This window comes from Octopus bimaculoides, chromosome 25 (genome assembly GCF_046866305.1).
Source record: "Octopus bimaculoides isolate indiv1 chromosome 25, ASM4686630v1, whole genome shotgun sequence".
Taxonomy (NCBI): Eukaryota; Metazoa; Mollusca; class Cephalopoda; order Octopoda; family Octopodidae; genus Octopus; species Octopus bimaculoides.
In genome coordinates, this window is record NC_142952.1 from 955,399 (window position 1) to 968,617 (window position 13,219).

The following is a 13,219-nucleotide window of genomic DNA, read 5'->3' on the forward strand; positions in this document are numbered from 1 at the left end:
TTATCTTTTGCTTGTTTCAGTCATTGGATTGCGGCCATGCTGGGACACTGACATATATATATATATATATATATATATATATAGATAGATAGATAGATAGATAGATAGATAGATAGATAGATAGATAGATAGATAGATATAATTTACATACATGCACATATATACATATATAATACATATACACGCATACACACACATACACACGCGTACCTATACATACACACATACACCCATATATTTATACACAAATAACAGTAAAAGACCCCACTGCTTTCTTTTAGTGAAATTCCCTTGTGAATTATGGCTAAGACCTTCCTATGATCTCCCAGCCCCGACCATCAACCCTATCACAAACCCCTACACAACCACCACCCACCCCCTCTTTTACATATGCTGTGTGTGTTGAGCAAGGTTTTGTTTTTTGGGTCTTTTTTTTTTTCTCTCTATGTGAAGTGACTGCAAGGTGCAGCAAGGTCAGTAAGGCCGGGATGGATGGTCAGCAGAGGTTTGAAAGCAATTTTCTCGCCTGGCAAATATTTCTTGTCGTCGTGGTGGTGGTGGTGGTGGTGGTGGTGCGTTCAGTTAAAAGAGAAATATCAGAGTTGCTAGGAAAGACGACGTGATGGAAGAGAATTTTAAAAGTTTAATCGGCTGTGGAAAGAGTTGGACTTCAAAAGAGACTCTTACATCGAGCCGAGGGGGGAAAAAAGGGGGACTGCGCGTGTGACGTGTGTGGTGTGTGTGTGTGTATAGATAGATAGATTACAAACACATACACGTATATATATACACACATTGACATTTATATTTATGTATTTATGTTTACGTATGTATATATATATAGATGGATATATATACATACATACATATATATATATATATATGTGTGTGTGTGTGTGTGTGTGTGTATGTATTCTTTTATTTGCTTCAGACATTTGAGTGCGGCAATGCTGGAGCCCCGCCTTGAAGAATTTTAATCGAACAACTCGACCCCAGAATTTATTTTTTAAGCGTAGTTTTTTTTCTGTCGGTTTCTTTTGCCGAACAGCTACGTTACGGGGACGTAAACATACCAACACCGGTTGTCAAGCGGTGATGGAGGGACAAATACAGACACACATATTGGGCCCGAGTTGCATCGATACACCAAAATTAAAAGTAGTCTGAGCAAAATTAAATGGAAGCTGATTTTGTGAATTAGTTTAATTAGATCCTACTGAACTATATATTGTGTCAGAGTTGTATATCAAAACTATGTACACAATATATAGCTCCAGTTCCTGAAAATATTTTATTATAAAAATACAACAGGTCCTGTTGTATATATACATGGAATGGCTATATAGGTCCAGGAGAGTAAACTTAGGAATCAAATGGGTCCATAAGTTTTTTTTTAAAAAGGGGTTAAGAACCATTGATATAAATCTATACAACTCTCTACAGCCCAACTGTGTACATGTCTGTCTATAAAAGACAGAGCTATAAAACATCTTTGATATACAATCGTTGATTAGTAATTTGTCAAAGCAGAATGGCGAACGGTGATGGACTTTCTTTATTGACTCTGCACTGTCCTCGCCACCACCACCACCACCACTACCTCCTCGTTACTGCAATGGCGTTCACATAGTGTCCAGTAGCCAAAACCAGTTAGGGTCTCACGAGCCACTGGGGAGCACTTCTTTGCAACCATTAGTCGTGCTAAAAATAACAGACAGGTCTCCTTCGAATCACTTCCCCCAGCTTCCTTTAAAAACAAGTAGTGGCGGCGGCGGCGATGTCGGTGGCGTCAGTAGAGATGGTAACAGTGTTGTTGTTGTTGTTGGTGGTGGTGGTGGTGGTGGTGGAGATGGTCAATTACTATAGCAGTCTAGTGCTATACTATGTTGTGACAGTTCTGTCGCTGACCGACCCCTCCTCCCACCTCACCACCATCACCTTTATCCAACCCTCCTACCTCTCCCATCACACACACACACGGCGGCAGTGGTGGTGATCGCAGTTGTGGTGGTCGTTGTGGTGGTCGTTGTGGTGGTCGTTGTGGTGGTGGTGGTTTTGGGTGGTGATGAAGACCATAGCGGGTGTGTACTGCCCCACACCCCTCCATTGTGTATTTTGGCTGCTTGTCTCTCTTGACATCCGCCTGTCAAACGCAGTACGGAGCTCCCCACCCGAGAATGTCATGCACTGACACCCAGACAAGACACCCTTGCAAACGGGCTTCATAAAGGGCTGACTTATAAGGAAGGCGTCAAGCGTGAAACGCCCACATTCTGTCCCCAACTCAGGCGCAGCGAAGCATCAAGCTACAAAAGTCAGCTTGCATTTACACACACACACACACACACACACACACACGCACACACACACACACACACACACACGCACACACACACGTACACACGTACACGCACACGCGGGCAGCCACACATATGCGTACACACTGAGATTTCAATAGAAAGTACTTTATAATTTTTCTTTCAATGTGTTAAATGAAGGACGGCCCCAAAAATTATCTTCTAAAAATCTGTACTTATCTATCGAGTAATGGAGTTCATAAATCTTATTCAGAGGTGGTGCGAATACACAAATATGTGTATATGTGTGTGAGTATGTATGTATGTGTGTATGCATATATACATACATATATACGATTGTATTAAATAGAGGTACATACGCAGATATGTACATTGCGCGCGCACACGTATTGTGATTGCACCATCTTCGCGGATGACTGTCGTCTCCTGAGTTTTCTCCTCGTCAATGGTTGACAGACGAAACTTCCACTGGTTTGACCGGGATCCCTATGAACTGCTATAAGTCTCTTCAGAGACCCCTTTCGCAAACCATACACGTTGAATCACTCGGTCTTGAAGGAAGGACATTGCATTCAGCTGATCTTTCATTGAACTTCAGATGGTTGACGTACCCAACCTTGTAAAGGAGTACACGTCCACCCGTTTCACACTTCCAACACTTTACGTTCTCACTGAGGTTCTGATGACAACCCCTCTGAAACCAACGCTTTAGGCTTTCGATTCTCTTCAAAAGTTTTACATTACCCAGGGGCGGACCCAGGGGATGGAGCCTGAGGGACACGTACCCCCTTCAAGAAGAGAAGTGCGTCCTTCTAAATAATGTTATTACGCCCTTTTCTTCTGGAATTGTATTCCTTTCTGACCTTGCTCCCTCCCTGGGACCGCGCCTGTTGCCTTCGCTTAACTCTTTTCGAAGCGAGTTCTTCCCAGTTCTTTCATTGTTGCCCCTCGGGCAATTTTGGTACCTTTTTCTTGGTTTGTGCTGTGGACGCTTGGAATTACACGCATATTGCGTGAAGTCTCGTCTGTCTGAGGTTCTTGTTGTGACTTGACAGCGCAAAACCCCGGTACGTACAATATCTTCCATCTACATCACAATATTGGATACTGTGCGATTTCTTCAACAATGGTGGTGGTGGTGGTGGTGATAGTGGAGGTGGTGTTGGTGGTAGTGGTGGTGTTGGTGGTAGTGGTGGTGGTGGTGGTGGTGGTAATTTACATTCAACTCCGAGAAGAGGAGTTGAATATAAACTAATTTCTCTTTTTAACATGAATGAAGTTTGTGATGAATGAAGATCAAAAACGAAAGAAGAAAAACGAGGAGCAACAGGCGATTATATCTTTCGACCTTTCTACGTAACTAATGCATAAGAATAACAAGTAACCAAAAGGAAAAAGAATGTACTCTGAAATTACTCAACTGTGAAAAAAAAAGTTTCAAAAATGACAAAAGTAAAATGATATTAATATTTTGGAGATAAAAAGAAAAAAAAGAAAGAGAAAGAAATCAGCGCATAATTTTCCAGACAACTTCCATGTTGCATGAGAAAATTGATTATGAGGTGAAACTCATAATCAAATGTCTCGAGCGTTTCGGTGGCCGTGGCCGATTACTGTGTTCACTCGAGCGAAGACGTCGTCGATTTACTTCAATGAATAAACAGTTTAAACGCTCGTCTGATTGCTGTAATTACAGTTGAGGTTTTTTGTCATCGACTTCCGGTGACCGAATGAAAGGCAAAGCGTTAATATTGTCACTACTACTACTACTACTACTACTACTATCATTGATGATCTCTCTTTTTCTTTTTTCTGCACTATTTGACGTTGAGTGAGGGAGCATAGCCTAGTGGTTAGGGTGTTGCCCTCACGATCAACAGATCGTGAGTTTGGTTCCTAGACCCGGCAGTACATTGCGTTCTTGAGACAAAACACTTCATCCTATCAAGCTCTGTGATCACTTCGACACCTGATGCAAGGTACACTTTGCACCTGTTCAGGTAATGTCGGTTGAATGGAGGGAATGAGCTGAGGCACAGCACAAACATTCGCTCACTATAAGCAAATCGTTTTAGTAGTAGTAGTAGTAGTAGTAGTAGTAGTAGTAGTAGTAGTAGTAGTAAATGAGTAAGGCGGCGAGCTGGCCGAATCGTTAGCACGCTGGACGAAATGCTTAGTGGTATTTCTTCCGTCGCTATGTTCTGAGTTCAAATTCCGCCGATCCTTTCGGGGTCGATAAATTAAGTACCAGTGAGACACTGGGGTCGATGTAATTAACTCGTCCCCTCCCCCAAACTTCAGGCCTTGTACCTTTAGTAGAAAGGATCATTGTTATTATTAAGTCAGAGAATTGGAAGAATCGTTAGCAGGCCAGACGAAATGCTTAGCGGCTTTTCATCCGTCTTTATGTTCTGAGTTCATATTCCGCCGCCGAGGTCAACTTTACCGTTCAGGTTCCATAAATTGAGTATCGATGAAGCACTGAAATCGATGAGTCTAGCAGCCTCCCACAAAATTACAGGCCTTGTGCCGAAAGTAGAAATGGATTTTATCGCAAGCAATAAAGAATGGACGGACGAACGGGAGTAGATTCAGTTTACAAACCCCGCCAAGATCTACACTGACTGACATGGAAGACAAGACCCGAAAACAGCAGCGGGGAATACAATACGTGCAGTCATAAAGTAAAACACACTTTAAAAGAGTTACATGAATATAATATGGACTGATGACCACCAACGAGGCGAATCAAAACTTTTAATAAGATAACTTAAACTCTGCGCGAGGATGTTTTTAGTAAACAAGATTTCGATTGAGAAAATGACGAAAACATTCATCCTAACTCACTGACTGTAATGCATTAAATATCCATCAACAGAAACGAAAGAAAACTTCCATTTATTATTATTATTATTTTTGTTTTTAATGTCCATAAAAGTTTCGATAAAAAAATGTACGGAGTTGTTATTGCATTTTATTTGATTTTATTTGATTTTGTTTTTCTTTGCGACTTGGGTCGTCTGGTTCAGTGAATCCTTACACAAAAGGCTTGAAAAGAGATATAGAAGATTGAACTCAAAAGTCTGGGACCACCCAAGTTTGTGGTTGAGGAAATTAGATAACAAGCTACATGCAGTCAAGATAAAAAAAAAAAGAGATGATGTGTTGTACAGCTAAAATGGAGACTAATTAGAATGGAGATAAATAGACGACGTAACAGCTTTTAGCTGTTGTTACTAATGACAAACGCCGGGAATAAACAAACATTATTTGCCAGTGAAATGTTTAAATAAACGGACATACGAGCTTTAGGTTCTTTTTCCATATCTAAAGACAATATCTTCTGTTGCCCAGATTTTATTGTTGTTGAAGGGAGCGACGAGTTCGTTCTTGTATATCTCAACCATCTCAAGTTGACATCGCTAACTCGAAATGTCTTCGTATTTCGGTAGGGGAAGAACAATAATCACTTTTATCCTGTAAAGACATTTCCGACGGGAAACCAACAGCTGGGAATGTAAGAGGAAATAATCCAAAGAAAGATTCCGTTTTTGGCAACGTGACAGAAATAAATAATTGATTCTAATACAGGGCACAAGGGCCACAAATTTGGCGGTAGGGGTTAGTCGATCCAATCGGCCCCGATACTTGGCTGGGACTCCGTTTGAACGACTCCACAAAAACGAAAGACAAGGCTGACTTCAGTGGGATTTGAACCAAGAAATTAAACGGCCGTAACTAGAAACCTGGAGGCATTTTGTCCGACACTCAAATCACTTTATCGAACCACATCACTACTACTACTACTACTACTACTACTACTAATAATAATAATAATAATAATGATAATAATGATAATAATAATAATCCTTTTTTACTATAGGCACAAGTCCTGAAATTTGGTGGGATGGGATCAGTCGATTACATCAACTCCAGTGCGTAACTGGTACTTACTAATTTGATACCCTGCTTCCCAAGAAACGCGGTGTGTTCTTTCCGCTCTCTCTCCCTCTCTCTATCTCTCTCTCCCTCTCTCTATCTCTCTGGTACTTATCGACCCCGAAAGGATGAAAGGCAAAGTCGACCTCGGCGGAAACATGAACTTAGAACGTAAAGCCGCAGGAAGTGCCTCTAAACATTTTGTCCGGTGTGTTAACGATTCCGCTATTTCGCCGCTTTAATAATATTAATAATCCTTTCTACTAAAGGCACAGGGCCTGAAATTTGTGGGGAGGGGACTGGTCGATTACATCGACCCCAGTGCTCAACTTATTTCATCGACTCCAAACGGACGAAAGGCAAAATCGACGCCCACCACCACCAAATTGCTGCCCTTGTGCTAGAATTTGAAACTATTGTAACTGGTAGATTTAACCCCACTACTCGGTACCCTAGTGTGCCTTTACCAGGGTCCACAGTATTGCAAACGTCCGGACGATGGCCAGTGTCTGAGACTAACTTGCTAATTTGATACCCTGCTTCCCAAGAAACGCGGCGTGTTCTTTCCGCTCTCTCTCTCTCTCCCCCTCTCTCTCTCTCTCTCCCCCCTCTCTCTCTCTCTCTCTGTCTCCCCACTAAGCAAGGATGTCATGCAAAGAGTAATGGCCGCGGTCGTGATTAATCCAAAAAAAGGACTTGGAAATGTGACTCTTTAAAGCAGATACCGTAAACCATTCAATTCCCATTCCTCTGCGTCCGTCTGTCAACTCATAAAACGTATATAAGTGGTTTTATTGACGATGGAGATACTTCGATGAAGGCGTTCCACTGACAGACGTCGTCGTCGGCATTTTCTTCATTTTATTGACGACATTCGCCAGCGATTAATCATTTGGATTGTCGGGTTGTGACGGGAGCGATTAACGGTTTTAATGTCGTGAGAGAAAACATCACGGATTGGTGGAGGCGCAGGCGTGGATGTGTGGTTAAGATACTCGCTTTGCAACCCGTGTGGTTTTGAGTTCAGTCCCACGGTGCGGCATATTGGTCTCCGACTGACTAGTGCCTTGCAAGTGAATTTAGAAGGCGGAAACTGTGCGGAAGCCTGTGGTGCATGCACATGTGAGCATGCGCGCGCGTGTGTGTGAGTGTGTCTGTGTTTGTCCCCCACCATCGCTTGATAACAGGTATCGGTGTGTTTACGTCCCCGAAACTTAGCGGTTTGGCAAAAGAGACCTATAGAATGAATACCAGGCTTGAAAATAATAAGTACTGGAATCGATTCGTTCGACTAAAATTCTTGAAAGTGGTGCCCCAGCATGGCCACAGTCTAATAACTAAAACAAGTAAAAGATTAAAGATGTGTGTGCATGTACACTGTATGATGTGTGTGTATATATGTATACATGTATTCACGTGTATGTATCTGTCTATGTCTGACAGAGTCGTTAGCGCGCCGAACAAAATGCTTTGCCGTATTTTGCCCGTCTTTACGCTTTGAGTTCAAATTTCGCCGATGTCGGCTTTATCTTTTCGGGATCGATAAAATAAGTACCAGTTGTGTACTGGGGTCGATGTAATTGACTTGTCCCCTCTCCCAAAACACATGCATTCATGTTTTTTTTTTTTCAATTCTGGGGTCTTCCATTCGCGGTGTTCGTTGTTCATTGAGGCAATCAAAAATCGGTTGCCTGAACGAAAACGCTGAATCAGAAGTTTCTAATCCGATTCCCATCCATAAGCATCACTGGTTGCGTCTGTTGTATGACGTCATGTGTTGCCGAATAGTGGAAACAGAAAACGTAGATGTAACAACAGGACGACCAAGAATGAAGGAATACCAAGTGCGTGTGTGAGCGCGTATTTTACACCCACCACACACATATGTATGTACAGGGAGAGAGAGGGGGAGAGAGAGAGAGAGAGAGAGAGAGAGGTGGGGATGTGTGTATTTGATGGCATAAAATTCGACACATTCCAAGTTCAGCAGCGCACATTCACGAAAATGGTTCTTGGCGTATATAATATGGGACCCCGAGTAATTTTCGAGATATTTAAGGGAAAATATCTGATGTCATCAACGGCCTATGTGTATGAAATATACATACGTGCGTGCGTGTGTTTTATCTGTGCTTGTGTTTGCGTATTCATATTATGCATGTATATGCATAAATATATATTCAAATATATACAATCATGGAAAATATATCCGAAATTTTACTCAGAAGGAAAGCAAAAACTAAACGACCATCTTTAGTGCGAGGTATTCATCAGTTACCTCCCTTAAACTAAAACTTTTCAATAATACTTGAACGAATATTTCGAGTTATTTGCCTTGCATCATTTTTAATTTTTACTATTTTCATATTTAAAAAAAAATAATTTAATGAATCAGAATATATCCGTTTTATGAGTTTTATTTTTCTAAGATTTTGTAAGAAGCTGTATATATTTTGCAAAAGTACTTTTGTATGCGAAACGAGACTAGTAAACTAAAAACATGTTATATTTTTAGCCCCAAGTCAAAAGTAATCGGACAAACCTACAGTAAACCCGACTTTTTCTCAATGTGACTTCTATTTCTGAAGACAATAGCGATGTGGCGAATTGGCTGAGTTGTTAGAGTGTTATGTGCTGTACCTTGCAGTATTTTTCCGAACCTCTGCGCTCTGCGTTCAGATCTCATCGATCTCAACTTTGTTTTACAAGGCGCATTAAAAGCAAAGGACCAATGCAAGGCTGTGAATTAGTGAAACTATTCCACTAGAGCGTTCTTTGATGCATCTTCAAATAAAACATGAAATACAAGAAAAATACAGGAACTTCTTTTGGGGAACGATGAAGCTCGTAGCAGATAAAGCTATAATTAAGAATGTGTAAATATCGGATTTAAAACTCTTTGGATTGCAAAAGTCAAAGAGTTTTATATGCTTCGTGAGTCACCGTTCTAAAACGAGACGTCAACATCATTTATTCCTATCATTGTAAGTATTACAAAAGAATTTCAAATAATTTTACGGTTACTTAAATTGTTTTTTTAACAGCTTAAAGAAACAATTGCAAGGGAGAATACTCTAACATTTGTCTCCCTTGCAATGTGCCATGCCTAGAGCGTCTATATGGTATTTTGATTGCTATATATATATATATATATATATATATATATATATATATATATATAGAGAGAGAGAGAGAGAGAGAGAGAGAGAGAGAGAGAGATGACAGAAAGTCAGATTGATAGATATTTTTATTTTACTCCATATCTTAATTCTATTTATTTATTTTTATGTTTTTCGTTGACGTCCCCTTTCAGACGTAACCGTCACCATCAATTCCTTAACATTTGTAAGTAGTCAATACGTGATGCCAGAAGAAATTGACAAACATTCAAAGCCTATAAATATCGAAAATGTCGTTGTGATGGAATAAGTATCGATGTATTTAAACAGTATTGACATATTTGTATTATTAACTGAACAACCTCCGTGACATTTCCTGACATTTCAATATTTTAATGTTAACGTTCTTTAATCTCCAAACGAATATGAATTTGCTAATTTCTAGAGAGATTTTAAAATCTATCCGCGTTGCTTGTGAATATCAATATATCAGTATTTGGCAGTAATGTTTCTTTTTTTCTTTTTTAACAAAGCGCCCGTGTGGATGGCTGTGTGGTCAAGAAATTTCGCTTGGTAATTCGTTGGAGTTTGACCCAATTACACGGTTCTTTGGAAAATGTCTTCTTTTATAATCTCGGGATAAGGCGGTGAGCTTGGTTGAATCGTTAGTGTTGCAGACACAGTGCTTAGCGGCATTTCTTTCGTCTCGTTACGTTCTGAGTTTAAATCCCGCCGAGGTCAACTTTTCCTTTCATCCTTTCGGGGTCGATAAAATAAAGTACCAGTCAAGTACTAGGGTCGATGTAATCGACTTTCTCCTTCCTACAAAAATTGCTAGTCTTGTGGTAAAAACTTAAACCATTATAATCTCAGGACGATGTTGTGGATAAAATTTGGCAGTGCGGAAGGGCACCGATGGATCGATTCAGTGCTTCGGTCATAGACAATCAGTCAACTTATGTACGATTACGACCATTTCTTGAAAAGTTGTAATTTTCTTGATGTTACAATGGATCGCTTGTCTTTCTGCATCACGTGTGATCTACAGCATTGTTACTCAAAGTGGTGGCCCGCGGATCGGTGCCGGTACGCGACGAGCTTCCAGAAACGAAACATTATAAAATGCTTATGTAATATTGTATTATTTGTTTACAAAATAAATATAAGATTAAAAAAAATTGTCAACTTTTATTATTATATTCATTATATATATTGTTTCCGGTATAAATTAATATTACTAAGAAATATTACCGGTCCCTGGCACATTGGGGGAAAAAATACCGGTGCGCCACATCAGATAATTTGAGAAGCTCTGATCTTACAGGACATATTTCTCTGGCATTCATGCATCCATCTCCGATGCTCATTCCATTTTTTTCAACTCCATCAGAGTAACTTGGGACTTTTAAAAGGAAAGCTTACAGAGAACATATGAAAGGGGGTCTGTTGAAAGTCTGAAGACAAGCATGGACGTTTTGGACAGGCAAAGGGTTAAAACGAAATTGTTGGTGATCAGTTCTCTAAGAATATTTATTTTCACTGTTGTAAATAAATATATTTGTCCTCCTACATTGTCTTTGTTGCATGATTACAAACTCATCTCGTTCATTTATTTAATGTTGTTTTTCACTGTCGGTCTTTCTGAAAGGAAAAACTCCAACTTCAGTCAGATCAACTTTGAACCCTGTCTTCTTTCTAGCGTCATTGTAAAATATCTCTTCTATCTATTACTAATTTCCTTTCACAACTACTAACGGACCACAATTATCATTTTTAACCTTACCCGCAACACGACATCCTTTTATCCCTAAACTCTGTACGTCTTCCCAACCTGCAACCATTATGTTTAGCTATGTGGATCGGCAAATCTATTTGATTTCTCAATTCAAAAGATAACTTATAAAAGAATTAAACGACAGAATGCATAAATCACGCAAAAGACAATCTTCTTTTCTTCTGTTGTGTATATGTGGTTGGGTGTATTCTTTTTAATCCAGTTCTTTCAAACGAAGTTCCAAAGCAATTAGAGATCTAAGGGAGTCTGTGATAATATCTAAAGCCATTACGATAAATTACAACCAGCCATTATCAACTCACGCACCAAATATACGTCTACTCGTCCGGACACATTTACATAAAGCATCTGTTTACAGATTAAGAAATAATTTGGCTAGATTCTTTCTTCTATCTTTATCTGTCTTTTTCATTCAAATACTTTATTTCAATTTAATTAGATATTGAAATTAGCTTCATTTTCCCCCTTTTTTATCGTGAACCACCATTGTAACTTGCTTTTTTTCTTTCTTTTTATCACTTCAGTTTTTTTCTCTCTCTCCCATTCACCTTACATCAGCAACCTTTGCTTTCTTAACAATGTCTCAAACACCTATACTGGCCGGTAAAGGAGGGAGATGGAGCGAACAACAACAATAACATCTGAGAAAGATGCTTGAATATTTTGTTAGGAAAATCATTTAAGCCGCTGCTGTATTATTATTATTTTTCCCCACTAGTTGCTCCCTGTTCCGTCCGCTGACCATTATCTCGTTAACCACGTTCCTTTCTTTTTATGTCGCTATCAATTGACGATCGACTGATCGACGTTACACACCTAAATACGTTGACCCCCCCCCCTATTATCACCAACAGAAGCACAATAGCCTATCTCACCCACTCACCCTGTCTCTCTCTCTCTTTCTCTCTTCCTCTAACACACACACAGGGACTCTCTCCCTCAGTCTTTTTCTCTCTTACTTATATGCACCCCAACCCATACATACTCAAAAACACACATACTGTCTCTCTCTCTCTGACAATCTCGTCTGCACACAAGCTCACTCACGCGCGCATCTCCTTCTAAGACCCCCACCCACACACGCTCTTTCACATACACACACATTCCTTCTCCCTCCCTCTCTCTCTCTCTCTCATCCTCTTTGATTCTTCTATGGTTTAGATTTTTCTATAATGTCCTCCCTCATTGTTGGCCGTCACCGAAATTAAAATGGCTTTCATAGCTTGACGGGACAGGGTAATACTTTATTTTGCTTATTTGTTATAACTCGAGACAAGAAAATGAAACCAATTGCTTGGCGAGAAGAATAAAAGTTAGGGGGTTACTGCGGCTCCTGTAAGATCGCCGAGACTCTAATAAAAACCGTTTAGCTCTTTGTAATAGCTAAAGGTATGCATGACGGTCTCAGCTCTGTTCAATAGGCTTTACCTTTTGACTTTCAATCCGTTACCGTCGTAGCTACTTCCCTACATTATCTTTTTACATTCGTCTTACATTCATTTATCTAATTTCCCATTGAAGTCATTGTGAAATCGGTTTCGAAAAAAGAGCGAATAAAGGGACTCTTACCTGCGCGCACAAATAAAACTTGTCACCTTCCTATTTTCTCATTTACTGCTTTTTCTAAAATATCTTGGGTGTAGTTTCTATGGAGATTTAAATTTAGAGCGGTCGGGAAAGGAGGAGAAAAGAACAGAGACGGCGATGGTTTAATATAAGTCAGTTTGATATCGCAGCGCTCTGGGTTCGATTCATCTCGGAGTCAACTTTCATTAGTCCAAATTGCATTAAATAAATATGTAAGTGGAATGAGATCGTCGTTAGAATATCGAAACTTTACTTTCTGATTTCAAATCCCGCTGAGGTGGCAGAAGGCTTTGTCCTAAAAAAAGAAAGAAAATCCAACTAACATATCTGATGGGGGAATAGCAAGGAAGAAGTAGACGAGACTGAAAGACCTGGACTTGTCTGCAGACATTGCTTAATCGCTGAAGATTATAAAGACCTACAACGGTTCACATCAGAACTAGAAATGGAAGATTGGTCTG